This window comes from Pseudophryne corroboree, chromosome 10 (genome assembly GCF_028390025.1).
Source record: "Pseudophryne corroboree isolate aPseCor3 chromosome 10, aPseCor3.hap2, whole genome shotgun sequence".
Classification (NCBI taxonomy): domain Eukaryota; kingdom Metazoa; phylum Chordata; class Amphibia; order Anura; family Myobatrachidae; genus Pseudophryne; species Pseudophryne corroboree.
Genome location: NC_086453.1, coordinates 168945137 through 168958826, shown reverse-complemented (window position 1 = coordinate 168958826; position 13690 = coordinate 168945137). Strand labels below are relative to the sequence as shown.

Below are 13690 nucleotides of genomic sequence, written 5' to 3'. Positions count from 1 at the left end.
CCACTGCATCCTTGCTGCTTTCTCATGTGGAAGTCTGTTTAATGTGAAAACAAGGTGATATCTAATTAGCACACAGGTAAGGAATTAAGAAAATCTTTATTTAAGGGTGAAGATGTTTCTCACAAAATCGTTGCCCCAATGCATCATTGAAATTCAAGCTGGAAAGATGATTTTAATATATCACTTGTACATTTTGTATTGCTCTTCTGGTGACAATGTAGTTTGTTTTTGTCAATTACCATTTTAATAATCAGGTAAAGAAAATTAAGTGGATTTTTGAAAGAAAACAATACTGTCAATATACTATTAAAACAAATTAAAATGGTAAAAGTTATTGTACTTTAAGTAAAAATAAAAGAGCAAAAATATCAATCCCAGTTTTGGATTACTTAAATAAAAAAAAAAAATGCATATAGCAGAGGATAGTTTCAATCTGCCTACCTCTGGGTTATGGACCCAGCATGCTTCCATTGCAGTACTCTGCTGCACATGTAAGTGCAAGAGATCCTGAAGCACTCACTCATCATGGGAAAGTACCAATGTGTTTCTTCATTGGTTGATGGAAGAAACATCTTACAAAAACTCTCCAGATTATTGACTTTTTACAGTTTTTCTAGGAAACGTTCTATATGAATGCTTATTAGCCTTTGTCAGTATGTACTTTTTCAAAGTGTCGCTGTGGCGCAATCAGTTAGTGTGTACGGCTATTAACCAAAAGGTTGGTGGTTCAATCCCACCCAGGGACGTAATTGACCTTGTTATCAGATTTTGGTGATCTTTAAGTCGACAAGTCAAAATTTCAAACCCCCTGTTATGGTGTAGGGTACCTGGCCTTCTCTGATGTAATCAGAGTTAGATTTGATTCAGTGATTTTATAAAAACAGCTAGGAAGCACAATTTAGCAGTGGGTTGCAGAGAAAAAGAAATATGCTGGCAAAAATATCCAATTGAGTGATTAAACAGCTCTTCATTATCTGGCTTTATTTTTATGCTAACAAATTTGTTCTCTGAAAAGTGTCCACAAAGCCAAGTCTCTGATTAACACCTTTGTAGGGATGGTTTTTCACCTATTACTAAATTAAACTTGCTTCATTGGAAAGGCAGCAAGATGCATCCTCATTTCAATGTCTATTGAATTAATACAGGTTGACACCAGGAAACATTAACGCCACTGCATCCTTGCTGCTTTCTAATGTGGAAGTCTGTTTAATGTGAAAACAAAGTGATATCTAATTAGCACACAGGTAAGGAATTAAGAAAATCTTTATTTAAAGGTGAAGATGTTTCTCACAAAATCGTTGCCCCAATGCATCATTGAAATTCAAGCTGGAAAGATGATTTTAATATATCACTTGTACATTTTGTATTGCTCTTCTGGTGACAATGTAGTTTGTTTTTGTCAATTACCATTTTAATAATCGGGTAAAGAAAATTAAGTGAATTTTTGAAAGAAAACAATACTGTCAATATACTATTAAAACAAATTAAAATGGTAAAAGTTATTGTACTTTAAGTAAAAATAAAAAAGCAAAAATATCAATCCCAGTTTTGGATTACTTTAATTAACAAAAAAAAATGCATATAGCAGAGGATAGTTTCAATCTGCCTACCTCTGGGTTAATGGCCCAGCATGCTTCCATTGCAGTACTCTGCTGCACATGTAAGTGCAAGAGATCCTGAAGCACTCACTCACTAATCATGGGAAAGTACCAATGTGTTTCTTCATTGGTTGATGGAAGAAACATTTTACAAAAACTCTCCAGATTATTGACTTTTTAAAGTTTTTCTAGGAAACGTTCTAGATGAATGCTTATTAGCCTTTGTCAGTATGCACTTTTGCAAAGTGTCTCTGTGGCGCAATTGGTTAGCGTGTTTGGTTATTAATCAAAGGGTTGGTGGTTCAATCCCACCCAGGGAAGTAATTGACCTTGTTATCAGATTTTGGTGATCTTTAAGTAGACAAGTCAAAATTTCAAACCCCCTCTTATGGTGTAGGTTACCTGGCCTTCTCTGATGTAATCAGAGTTAGATTTGATTCAGTGATTTTATAAAAACAGCTAGGAAGCACAATTTAGCAGTGGGTTGCAGAGAAAAAGAAATATGCTGGCAAAAATATCCAATTGAGTGATTAAACAGCTCTTCATTATCTGACTTTATTTTTATGCTAACAAATTTGTTCTCTGAAAAGTGTCCACAAAGCCAAGTCTCTGATTAACACCTTTGTAGGGATGGTTTTTCACCTATTACTAAATTAAACTTGCTTCATTGGAAAGGCAGCAAGATGCATCCTCATTTCAATGTCTACTGAAATAATACAGGTTGACACCAGGAAACATTAACACCACTGCATCCTTGCTGCTTTCTCATGTGGAAGTCTGTTTAATGTGAAAACAAGGTGATATCTAATTAGCACACAGGTAAGGAATTACGAAAATCTTTATTTAAGGGTGAAGATGTTTCTCACAAAATCGTTGCCCCAATGCATCATTGAAATTCAAGCTGGAAAGATGATTTTAATATATCACTTGTACATTTTGTATTGCTCTTCTGGTGACAATGTAGTTTGTTTTTGTCAATTACCATTTTAATAATCGGGTAAAGAAAATTAAGTGGATTTTTGAAAGAAAACAATACTGTTAATATACTATTAAAACAAATTAAAATGGTAAAAGTTATTGTACTTTAAGTAAAAATAAAAGAGCAAAAATATCAATCCCAGTTTTGGATTACTTTAATTAACAAAAAAAAAATGCATATAGCAGAGGATAGTTTCAATCTGCCTACCTCTGGGTTAATAGCCCAGCATGCTTCCATTGCAGTACTCTGCTGCACATGTAAGTGCCAGAGATCCTGAAGCACTCACTCATCATGGGAATGTACCAATGTGTTTCTTCATTGGTTGATGGAAGAAACATCTTACAAAAACTCTCCAGATTTTTGACTATTTAAAGTTTTTCTAGGAAACGTTCTAGATGAATGCTTATTAGCCTTTGTCAGTATGCACTTTTGCAAAGTGTCTCTGTGGCGCAATTGGTTAGCGTGTTTGGTTATTAACCAAAGGGTTGGTGGTTCAATCCCACCCAGGGATGTAATTGACCTTGTTATCAGATTTTGGTGATCTTTAAGTAGACAAGTCAAAATTTCAAACCCCCTCTTATGGTGTAGGGTACCTGGCCTTCTCTGATGTAATCAGAGTTAGATTTGATTAAGTGATTTTATAAAAAAAAACAGCTAGGAAGCACAATTTAGCAGTGGGTTGCAGAGAAAAAGAAATATGCTGGCAGAAAAATCCAATTGAGTGATTAAACAGTTCTTCATTTTCTGGCTTTATTTTTATGCTAACAAATTTGTTCTCTGAAAAGTGTCCACAAAGCCAAGTATCTGATTAACACCTTTGTAGGGATGGTTTTTCACCTATTACTAAATTAAACGTGCTTCATTGGAAAGGCAGCAAGATGCATCCTCATTTCAATATCTACTGAAATAATAAAGTTTGACACCAGGAAACATTAACGCCACTGCATCTGTGCTGCTCTCTCATGTGGAAGTCTGTTTAATGTGAAAACAAGGTGATATCTAATTAGCACACAGGTAAGGAATTAAGAAAATCTTTATTTAAGGGTGAAGATGTTTCTCACAAAATCGTTGCCCCAATGCATCATTGAAATTCAAGCTGGAAAGATGATTTTAATATATCACTTGTACATTTTGTATTGCTCTTCTGGTGACAATGTAGTTTGTTTTTGTCAATTACCATTTTAATAATCGGGTAAAGAAAATTAAGTAGATTTTTGAAAGAAAACAATACTGTCAATATACTATTAAAACAAATTAAAATGGTAAAAGTTATTGTACTTTAAGTAAAAATAAAAGAGCAAAAATATCAATCCCAGTTTTGGATTACTTTAATTAACAAAAAAAAAAATGCATATAGCAGAGGATAGTTTCAATCTGCCTACCTCTGGGTTAATGGCCCAGCATGCTTCCATTGCAGTACTCTGCTGCACATGTAAGTGCAAGAGATCCTGAAGCACTCACTCACTCATCATGGGAAAGTACCAATGTGTTTCTTCATTGGTTGATGGAAGAAACATCTTACAAAAACTCTCCAGATTATTGACTTTTTAAAGTTTTTCTAGGAAACGTTTATGATGAATGCTTATTAGCCTTTGTCAGTATGCACTTTTGCAAAGTGTCTCTGTGGCGCAATTGGTTAGCGTGTTTGGTTATTAACCAAAGGGTTGGTGGTTCAATCCCACCTGGGGAAGTAATTGACCTTGTTATCAGATTTTGGTGATCTTTAAGTAGACAAGTCAAAATTTCAAACCCCCTCTTATGGTGTAGGGTACCTGGCCTTCTCTGATGTAATCAGAGTTAGATTTGATTCAGTGATTTTATAAAAACAGCTAGGAAGCACAATTTAGCAGTGGGTTGCAGAGAAAAAGAAATATGCTGGCAAAAATATCCAATTGAGTGATTAAACAGCTCTTCATTATCTGACTTTATTTTTATGCTAACAAATTTGTTCTCTGAAAAGTGTCCACAAAGCCAAGTCTCTGATTAACACCTTTGTAGGGATGGTTTTTCACCTATTACTAAATTAAACTTGCTTCATTGGAAAGGCAGCAAGATGCATCCTCATTTCAATGTCTACTGAAATAATACAGGTTGACACCAGGAAACATTAACGCCACTGCATCCTTGCTGCTTTCTCATGTGGAAGTCTGTTTAATGTGAAAACAAGGTGATATCTAATTAGCACACAGGTAAGGAATTAAGAAAATCTTTATTTAAGGGTGAAGATGTTTCTCACAAAATCGTTGCCCCAATGCATCATTGAAATTCAAGCTGGAAAGATGATTTTAATATATCACTTGTACATTTTGTATTGCTCTTCTGGTGACAATGTAGTTTGTTTTTGTCAATTACCATTTTAATAATCAGGTAAAGAAAATTAAGTGGATTTTTGAAAGAAAACAATACTGTCAATATACTATTAAAACAAATTAAAATGGTAAAAGTTATTGTACTTTAAGTAAAAATAAAAGAGCAAAAATATCAATCCCAGTTTTGGATTACTTAAATAAAAAAAAAAATGCATATAGCAGAGGATAGTTTCAATCTGCCTACCTCTGGGTTATGGACCCAGCATGCTTCCATTGCAGTACTCTGCTGCACATGTAAGTGCAAGAGATCCTGAAGCACTCACTCATCATGGGAAAGTACCAATGTGTTTCTTCATTGGTTGATGGAAGAAACATCTTACAAAAACTCTCCAGATTATTGACTTTTTACAGTTTTTCTAGGAAACGTTCTATATGAATGCTTATTAGCCTTTGTCAGTATGTACTTTTTCAAAGTGTCGCTGTGGCGCAATCAGTTAGTGTGTACGGCTATTAACCAAAAGGTTGGTGGTTCAATCCCACCCAGGGACGTAATTGACCTTGTTATCAGATTTTGGTGATCTTTAAGTAGACAAGTCAAAATTTCAAACCCCCTGTTATGGTGTAGGGTACCTGGCCTTCTCTGATGTAATCAGAGTTAGATTTGATTCAGTGATTTTATAAAAACAGCTAGGAAGCACAATTTAGCAGTGGGTTGCAGAGAAAAAGAAATATGCTGGCAAAAATATCCAATTGAGTGATTAAACAGCTCTTCATTATCTGGCTTTATTTTTATGCTAACAAATTTGTTCTCTGAAAAGTGTCCACAAAGCCAAGTCTCTGATTAACACCTTTGTAGGGATGGTTTTTCACCTATTACTAAATTAAACTTGCTTCATTGGAAAGGCAGCAAGATGCATCCTCATTTCAATGTCTATTGAATTAATACAGGTTGACACCAGGAAACATTAACGCCACTGCATCCTTGCTGCTTTCTAATGTGGAAGTCTGTTTAATGTGAAAACAAAGTGATATCTAATTAGCACACAGGTAAGGAATTAAGAAAATCTTTATTTAAAGGTGAAGATGTTTCTCACAAAATCGTTGCCCCAATGCATCATTGAAATTCAAGCTGGAAAGATGATTTTAATATATCACTTGTACATTTTGTATTGCTCTTCTGGTGACAATGTAGTTTGTTTTTGTCAATTACCATTTTAATAATCGGGTAAAGAAAATTAAGTGAATTTTTGAAAGAAAACAATACTGTCAATATACTATTAAAACAAATTAAAATGGTAAAAGTTATTGTACTTTAAGTAAAAATAAAAAAGCAAAAATATCAATCCCAGTTTTGGATTACTTTAATTAACAAAAAAAAATGCATATAGCAGAGGATAGTTTCAATCTGCCTACCTCTGGGTTAATGGCCCAGCATGCTTCCATTGCAGTACTCTGCTGCACATGTAAGTGCAAGAGATCCTGAAGCACTCACTCACTAATCATGGGAAAGTACCAATGTGTTTCTTCATTGGTTGATGGAAGAAACATTTTACAAAAACTCTCCAGATTATTGACTTTTTAAAGTTTTTCTAGGAAACGTTCTAGATGAATGCTTATTAGCCTTTGTCAGTATGCACTTTTGCAAAGTGTCTCTGTGGCGCAATTGGTTAGCGTGTTTGGTTAATAACCAAAGGGTTGGTGGTTCAATCCCACCCAGGGATGTAATTGACCTGGTTATCAGATTTTGGTGATCTTTAAGTAGACAAGTCAAAATTTCAAACCCCCTCTTATGGTGTAGGTTACCTGGCCTTCTCTGATGTAATCAGAGTTAGATTTGATTCAGTGATTTTATAAAAACAGCTAGGAAGCACAATTTAGCAGTGGGTTGCAGAGAAAAAGAAATATGCTGGCAAAAATATCCAATTGAGTGATTAAACAGCTCTTCATTATCTGACTTTATTTTTATGCTAACAAATTTGTTCTCTGAAAAGTGTCCACAAAGCCAAGTCTCTGATTAACACCTTTGTAGGGATGGTTTTTCACCTATTACTAAATTAAACTTGCTTCATTGGAAAGGCAGCAAGATGCATCCTCATTTCAATGTCTACTGAAATAATACAGGTTGACACCAGGAAACATTAACACCACTGCATCCTTGCTGCTTTCTCATGTGGAAGTCTGTTTAATGTGAAAACAAGGTGATATCTAATTAGCACACAGGTAAGGAATTACGAAAATCTTTATTTAAGGGTGAAGATGTTTCTCACAAAATCGTTGCCCCAATGCATCATTGAAATTCAAGCTGGAAAGATGATTTTAATATATCACTTGTACATTTTGTATTGCTCTTCTGGTGACAATGTAGTTTGTTTTTGTCAATTACCATTTTAATAATCGGGTAAAGAAAATTAAGTGGATTTTTGAAAGAAAACAATACTGTTAATATACTATTAAAACAAATTAAAATGGTAAAAGTTATTGTACTTTAAGTAAAAATAAAAGAGCAAAAATATCAATCCCAGTTTTGGATTACTTTAATTAACAAAAAAAAAATGCATATAGCAGAGGATAGTTTCAATCTGCCTACCTCTGGGTTAATAGCCCAGCATGCTTCCATTGCAGTACTCTGCTGCACATGTAAGTGCCAGAGATCCTGAAGCACTCACTCATCATGGGAATGTACCAATGTGTTTCTTCATTGGTTGATGGAAGAAACATCTTACAAAAACTCTCCAGATTTTTGACTATTTAAAGTTTTTCTAGGAAACGTTCTAGATGAATGCTTATTAGCCTTTGTCAGTATGCACTTTTGCAAAGTGTCTCTGTGGCGCAATTGGTTAGCGTGTTTGGTTATTAACCAAAGGGTTGGTGGTTCAATCCCACCCAGGGATGTAATTGACCTTGTTATCAGATTTTGGTGATCTTTAAGTAGACAAGTCAAAATTTCAAACCCCCTCTTATGGTGTAGGGTACCTGGCCTTCTCTGATGTAATCAGAGTTAGATTTGATTAAGTGATTTTATAAAAAAAAACAGCTAGGAAGCACAATTTAGCAGTGGGTTGCAGAGAAAAAGAAATATGCTGGCAGAAAAATCCAATTGAGTGATTAAACAGTTCTTCATTTTCTGGCTTTATTTTTATGCTAACAAATTTGTTCTCTGAAAAGTGTCCACAAAGCCAAGTATCTGATTAACACCTTTGTAGGGATGGTTTTTCACCTATTACTAAATTAAACGTGCTTCATTGGAAAGGCAGCAAGATGCATCCTCATTTCAATATCTACTGAAATAATAAAGTTTGACACCAGGAAACATTAACGCCACTGCATCTGTGCTGCTCTCTCATGTGGAAGTCTGTTTAATGTGAAAACAAGGTGATATCTAATTAGCACACAGGTAAGGAATTAAGAAAATCTTTATTTAAGGGTGAAGATGTTTCTCACAAAATCGTTGCCCCAATGCATCATTGAAATTCAAGCTGGAAAGATGATTTTAATATATCACTTGTACATTTTGTATTGCTCTTCTGGTGACAATGTAGTTTGTTTTTGTCAATTACCATTTTAATAATAGGGTAAAGAAAATTAAGTGGATTTTTGAAAGAAAACAATACTGTCAATATACTATTAAAACAAATTAAAATGGTAAAAGTTATTGTACTTTAAGTAAAAATAAAAGAGCAAAAATATCAATCCCAGTTTTGGATTACTTAAATTAACAAAAAAATGCATATAGCAGAGGATAGTTTCAATCTGCCTACCTCTGGGTTATGGACCCAGCATGCTTCCATTGCAGTACTCTGCTGCACATGTAAGTGCAAGAGATCCTGAAGCACTCACTCATCATGGGAAAGTACCAATGTGTTTCTTCATTGGTTGATGGAAGAAACATCTTACAAAAACTCTCCAGATTATTGACTTTTTAAAGTTTTTCTAGAAAACGTTTTAGATGAATGCTTATTAGCCTTTGTCAGTATGCACTTTTGCAAAGTGTCTCTGTGGCGCAATTGGTTAGTGTGTTTGGTTATTAACCAAAGGGTTGGTGGTTCAATCCCACCCAGGGAAGTAATTGACCTTGTTATCAGATTTTGGTGTTCTTTAAGTAGACAAGTCAAAATTTCAAACCCCCTCTTATGGTGTAGGGTACCTGGCCTTCTCTGATGTAATCAGAGTTAGATTTGATTCAGTGATTTTATAAAAACAGCTAGGAAGCACAATTTAGCAGTGGGTTGCAGAGAAAAAGAAATATGCTGGCAAAAATATCCAATTGAGTGATTAAACAGCTCTTCATTATCTGACTTTATTTTTATGCTAACAAATTTGTTCTCTGAAAAGTGTCCACAAAGCCAAGTCTCTGATTAACACCTTTGTAGGGATGGTTTTTCACCTATTACTAAATTAAACTTGCTTCATTGGAAAGGCAGCAAGATCCATCCTCATTTCAATGTCTACTGAAATAATACAGGTTGACACCAGGAAACATTAACGCCACTGCATCCTTGCTTCTTTCTCATGTGGAAGTCTGTTTATTGTGAAAACAAGGTGATATCTAATTAGCACACAGGTAAGGAATTAAGAAAATCTTTATTTAAGGGTGAAGATGTTTCTCACAAAATCGTTGCCCCAATGCATCATTGAAATTCAAGCTGGAAAGATGATTTTAATATATCACTTGTACATTTTGTATTGCTCTTCTGGTGACAATGTAGTTTGTTTTTGTCAATTACCATTTTAATAATCGGGTAAAGAAAATTAAGTGGATTTTTGAAAGAAAACAATACTGTTAATATACTATTAAAACAAATTAAAATGGTAAAAGTTATTGTACTTTAAGTAAAAATAAAAGAGCAAAAATATCAATCCCAGTTTTGGATTACTTTAATTAACAAAAAAAAAATGCATATAGCAGAGGATAGTTTCAATCTGCCTACCTCTGGGTTAATGGCCCAGCATGCTTCCATTGCAGTACTCTGCTGCACATGTAAGTGCAAGAGATCCTGAAGCACTCACTCATCATGGGAATGTACCAATGTGTTTCTTCATTGGTTGATGGAAGAAACATCTTACAAAAACTCTCCAGATTTTTGACTATTTAAAGTTTTTCTAGGAAACGTTCTAGATGAATGCTTATTAGCCTTTGTCAGTATGCACTTTTGCAAAGTGTCTCTGTGGTGCAATTGGTTAGCGTGTTTGGTTATTAACCAAAGGGTTGGTGGTTCAATCCCACCCAGGGATGTAATTGACCTTGTTATCAGATTTTGGTGATCTTTAAGTAGACAAGTCAAAATTTCAAACCCCCTCTTATGGTGTAGGGTACCTGGCCTTCTCTGATGTAATCAGAGTTAGATTTGATTAAGTGATTTTATAAAAAAAAACAGCTAGGAAGCACAATTTAGCAGTGGGTTGCAGAGAAAAAGAAATATGCTGGCAGAAAAATCCAATTGAGTGATTAAACAGCTCTTCATTTTCTGGCTTTATTTTTATGCTAACAAATTTGTTCTCTGAAAAGTGTCCACAAAGCCAAGTATCTGATTAACACCTTTGTAGGGATGGTTTTTCACCTATTACTAAATTAAACGTGCTTCATTGGAAAGGCAGCAAGATGCATCCTCATTTCAATATCTACTGAAATAATACAGGTTGACACCAGGAAACATTAACGCCACTGCATCTGTGCTGCTCTCTCATGTGGAAGTCTGTTTAATGTGAAAACAAGGTGATATCTAATTAGCACACAGGTAAGGAATTAAGAAAATCTTTATTTAAGGGTGAAGATGTTTCTCACAAAATCGTTGCCCCAATGCATCATTGAAATTCAAGCTGGAAAGATGATTTTAATATATCACTTGTACATTTTGTATTGCTCTTCTGGTGACAATGTAGTTTGTTTTTGTCAATTACCATTTTAATAATAGGGTAAAGAAAATTAAGTGGATTTTTGAAAGAAAACAATACTGTCAATATACTATTAAAACAAATTAAAATGGTAAAAGTTATTGTACTTTAAGTAAAAATAAAAGAGCAAAAATATCAATCCCAGTTTTGGATTACTTAAATTAAAAAAAAAAAATGCATATAGCAGAGGATAGTTTCAATCTGCCTACCTCTGGGTTATGGACCCAGCATGCTTCCATTGCAGTACTCTGCTGCACATGTAAGTGCAAGAGATCCTGAAGCACTCACTCATCATGGGAAAGTACCAATGTGTTTCTTCATTGGTTGATGGAAGAAACATCTTACAAAAACTCTCCAGATTATTGACTTTTTACAGTTTTTCTAGGAAACGTTCTAGATGAATGCTTATTAGCCTTTGTCAGTATGCACTTTTGCAAAGTGTCTCTGTGGCGCAATTGGTTAGCGTGTTTGGTTATTTACCAAAGGGTTGGTGGTTCAATCCCACCCAGGGATGTAATTGACCTTGTTATCAGATTTTGGTGATCTTTAAGTAGACAAGTCAAAATTTCAAACCCCCTCTTATGGTGTAGGGTACCTGGCCTTCTCTGATGTAATCAGAGTTAAATTTGATTAAGTGATTTTATAAAAAAAAAACAGCTAGGAAGCACAATTTAGCAGTGGGTTGCAGAGAAAAAGAAATATGCTGGCAGAAAAATCAAATTGAGTGATTAAACAGCTCTTCATTTTCTGGCTTTATTTTTATGCTAACAAATTTGTTCTCTGAAAAGTGTCCACAAAGCCAAGTATCTGATTAACACCTTTGTAGGGATGGTTTTTCACCTATTACTAAATTAAACGTGCTTCATTGGAAAGGCAGCAAGATGCATCCTCATTTCAATATCTACTGAAATAATACAGGTTGACACCAGGAAACATTAACGCCACTGCATCTGTGCTGCTCTCTCATGTGGAAGTCTGTTTAATGTGAAAACAAGGTGATATCTAATTAGCACACAGGTAAGGAATTAAGAAAATCTTTATTTAAGGGTAAAGATGTTTCTCACAAAATCGTTGCCCCAATGCATCATTGAAATTCAAGCTGGATAGATGATTTTAATATATCACTTGTACATTTTGTATTGCTCTTCTGGTGACAATGTAGTTTGTTTTTGTCAATTACCATTTTAATAATAGGGTAAAGAAAATTAAGTGGATTTTTGAAAGAAAACAATACTGTCAATATACTATTAAAACAAATTAAAATGGTAAAAGTTATTGTACTTTAAGTAAAAATAAAAGAGCAAAAATATCAATCCCAGTTTTGGATTACTTAAATTAAAAAAAAAAATGCATATAGCAGAGGATAGTTTCAATCTGCCTACTTCTGGGTTATGGACCCAGCATGCTTCCATTGCAGTACTCTGCTGCACATGTAAGTGCAAGAGATCCTGAAGCACTCATTTATCATGGGAAAGTACCAATGTGTTTCTTCATTGGTTGATGGAAGAAACATCTTACAAAAACTCTCCAGATTATTGACTTTTTAAAGTTTTTCTAGGAAACGTTCTAGATGAATGCTTATTAGCCTTTGTCAGTATGTACTTTTGCAAAGTGTCGCTGTGGCGCAATCAGTTAGCGTGTACGGCTCTTAACCAAAAGGTTGGTGGTTCAATCCCACCCAGGGACGTAATTGACCTTGTTATCAGATTTTGGTGATCTTTAAGTAGACAAGTCAAAATTTCAAACCCCCTCTTATGGTGTAGGGTACCTGGCCTTCTCTGATGTAATCAGAGTTAGATTTGATTCAGTGATTTTATAAAAACAGCTAGGAAGCACAATTTAGCAGTGGGTTGCAGAGAAAAAGAAATATGCTGGCAAAAATATCCAATTGAGTGATTAAACAGCTCTTCATTATCTGGCTTTATTTTTATGCTAACAAATTTGTTCTCTGAAAAGTGTCCACAAAGCCAAGTCTCTGATTAACACCTTTGTAGGGATGGTTTTTCACCTATTACTAAATTAAACTTGCTTCATTGGAAAGGCAGAAAGATGCATCCTCATTTCAATGTCTACTGAATTAATACAGGTTGACACCAGGAAACATTAACGCCACTGCATCCTTGCTGCTTTCTAATGTGGAAGTCTGTTTAATGTGAAAACAAAGTGATATCTAATTAGCACACAGGTAAGGAATTAAGAAAATCTTTATTTAAAGGTGAAGATGTTTCTCACAAAATCGTTGCCCCAATGCATCATTGAAATTCAAGCTGGAAAGATGATTTTAATATATCACTTGTACATTTTGTATTGCTCTTCTGGTGACAATGTAGTTTGTTTTTGTCAATTACCATTTTAATAATCGGGTAAAGAAAATTAAGTGGATTTTTGAAAGAAAACAATACTGTCAATATACTATTAAAACAAATTAAAATGGTAAAAGTTATTGTACTTTAAGTAAAAATAAAAGAGCAAAAATATCAATCCCAGTTTTGGATTACTTTAATTAACAAAAAAAAAAATGCATATAGCAGAGGATAGTTTCAATCTGCCTACCTCTGGGTTAATGGCCCAGCATGCTTCCATTGCAGTACTCTGCTGCACATGTAAGTGCAAGAGATCCTGAAGCACTCACTCACTCATCATGGGAAAGTACCAATGTGTTTCTTCATTGGTTGATGGAAGAAACATCTTACAAAAACTCTCCAGATTATTGACTATTTAAAGTTTTTCTAGGAAACGTTCTAGATGAATGCTTATTAGCCTTTGTCAGTAGGCACTTTTGCAAAGTGTCTCTGTGGCGCAATTGGTTAGCGTGTTTGGTTAATAACCAAAGGGTTGGTGGTTCAATCCCACCCAGGGATGTAATTGACCTTGTTATCAGATTTTGGTGATCTTTAAGTAGACAAGTCAAA

The 13690-nt window shown here is 34.6% G+C and overlaps 4 non-coding genes across 4 annotated transcripts; all 4 read left to right on the top strand.

The window, feature by feature from the left end:
- Positions 1 to 3015: 3015 nt before the first annotated feature.
- On the top strand, positions 3016 to 3089 carry TRNAN-AUU (transfer RNA asparagine (anticodon AUU)). The gene has a single exon. It is a non-coding gene; the product is annotated as a tRNA-Asn (tRNA).
- Positions 3090 to 6534: 3445 nt separating this feature from the next.
- On the top strand, positions 6535 to 6608 carry TRNAI-AAU (transfer RNA isoleucine (anticodon AAU)). The gene has a single exon. It is a non-coding gene; the product is annotated as a tRNA-Ile (tRNA).
- Positions 6609 to 7704: 1096 nt separating this feature from the next.
- On the top strand, positions 7705 to 7778 carry TRNAN-AUU (transfer RNA asparagine (anticodon AUU)). The gene has a single exon. It is a non-coding gene; the product is annotated as a tRNA-Asn (tRNA).
- Positions 7779 to 13566: 5788 nt separating this feature from the next.
- Positions 13567 to 13640, top strand: TRNAI-AAU (transfer RNA isoleucine (anticodon AAU)). The gene has a single exon. It is a non-coding gene; the product is annotated as a tRNA-Ile (tRNA).
- Positions 13641 to 13690: the final 50 nt, after the last annotated feature.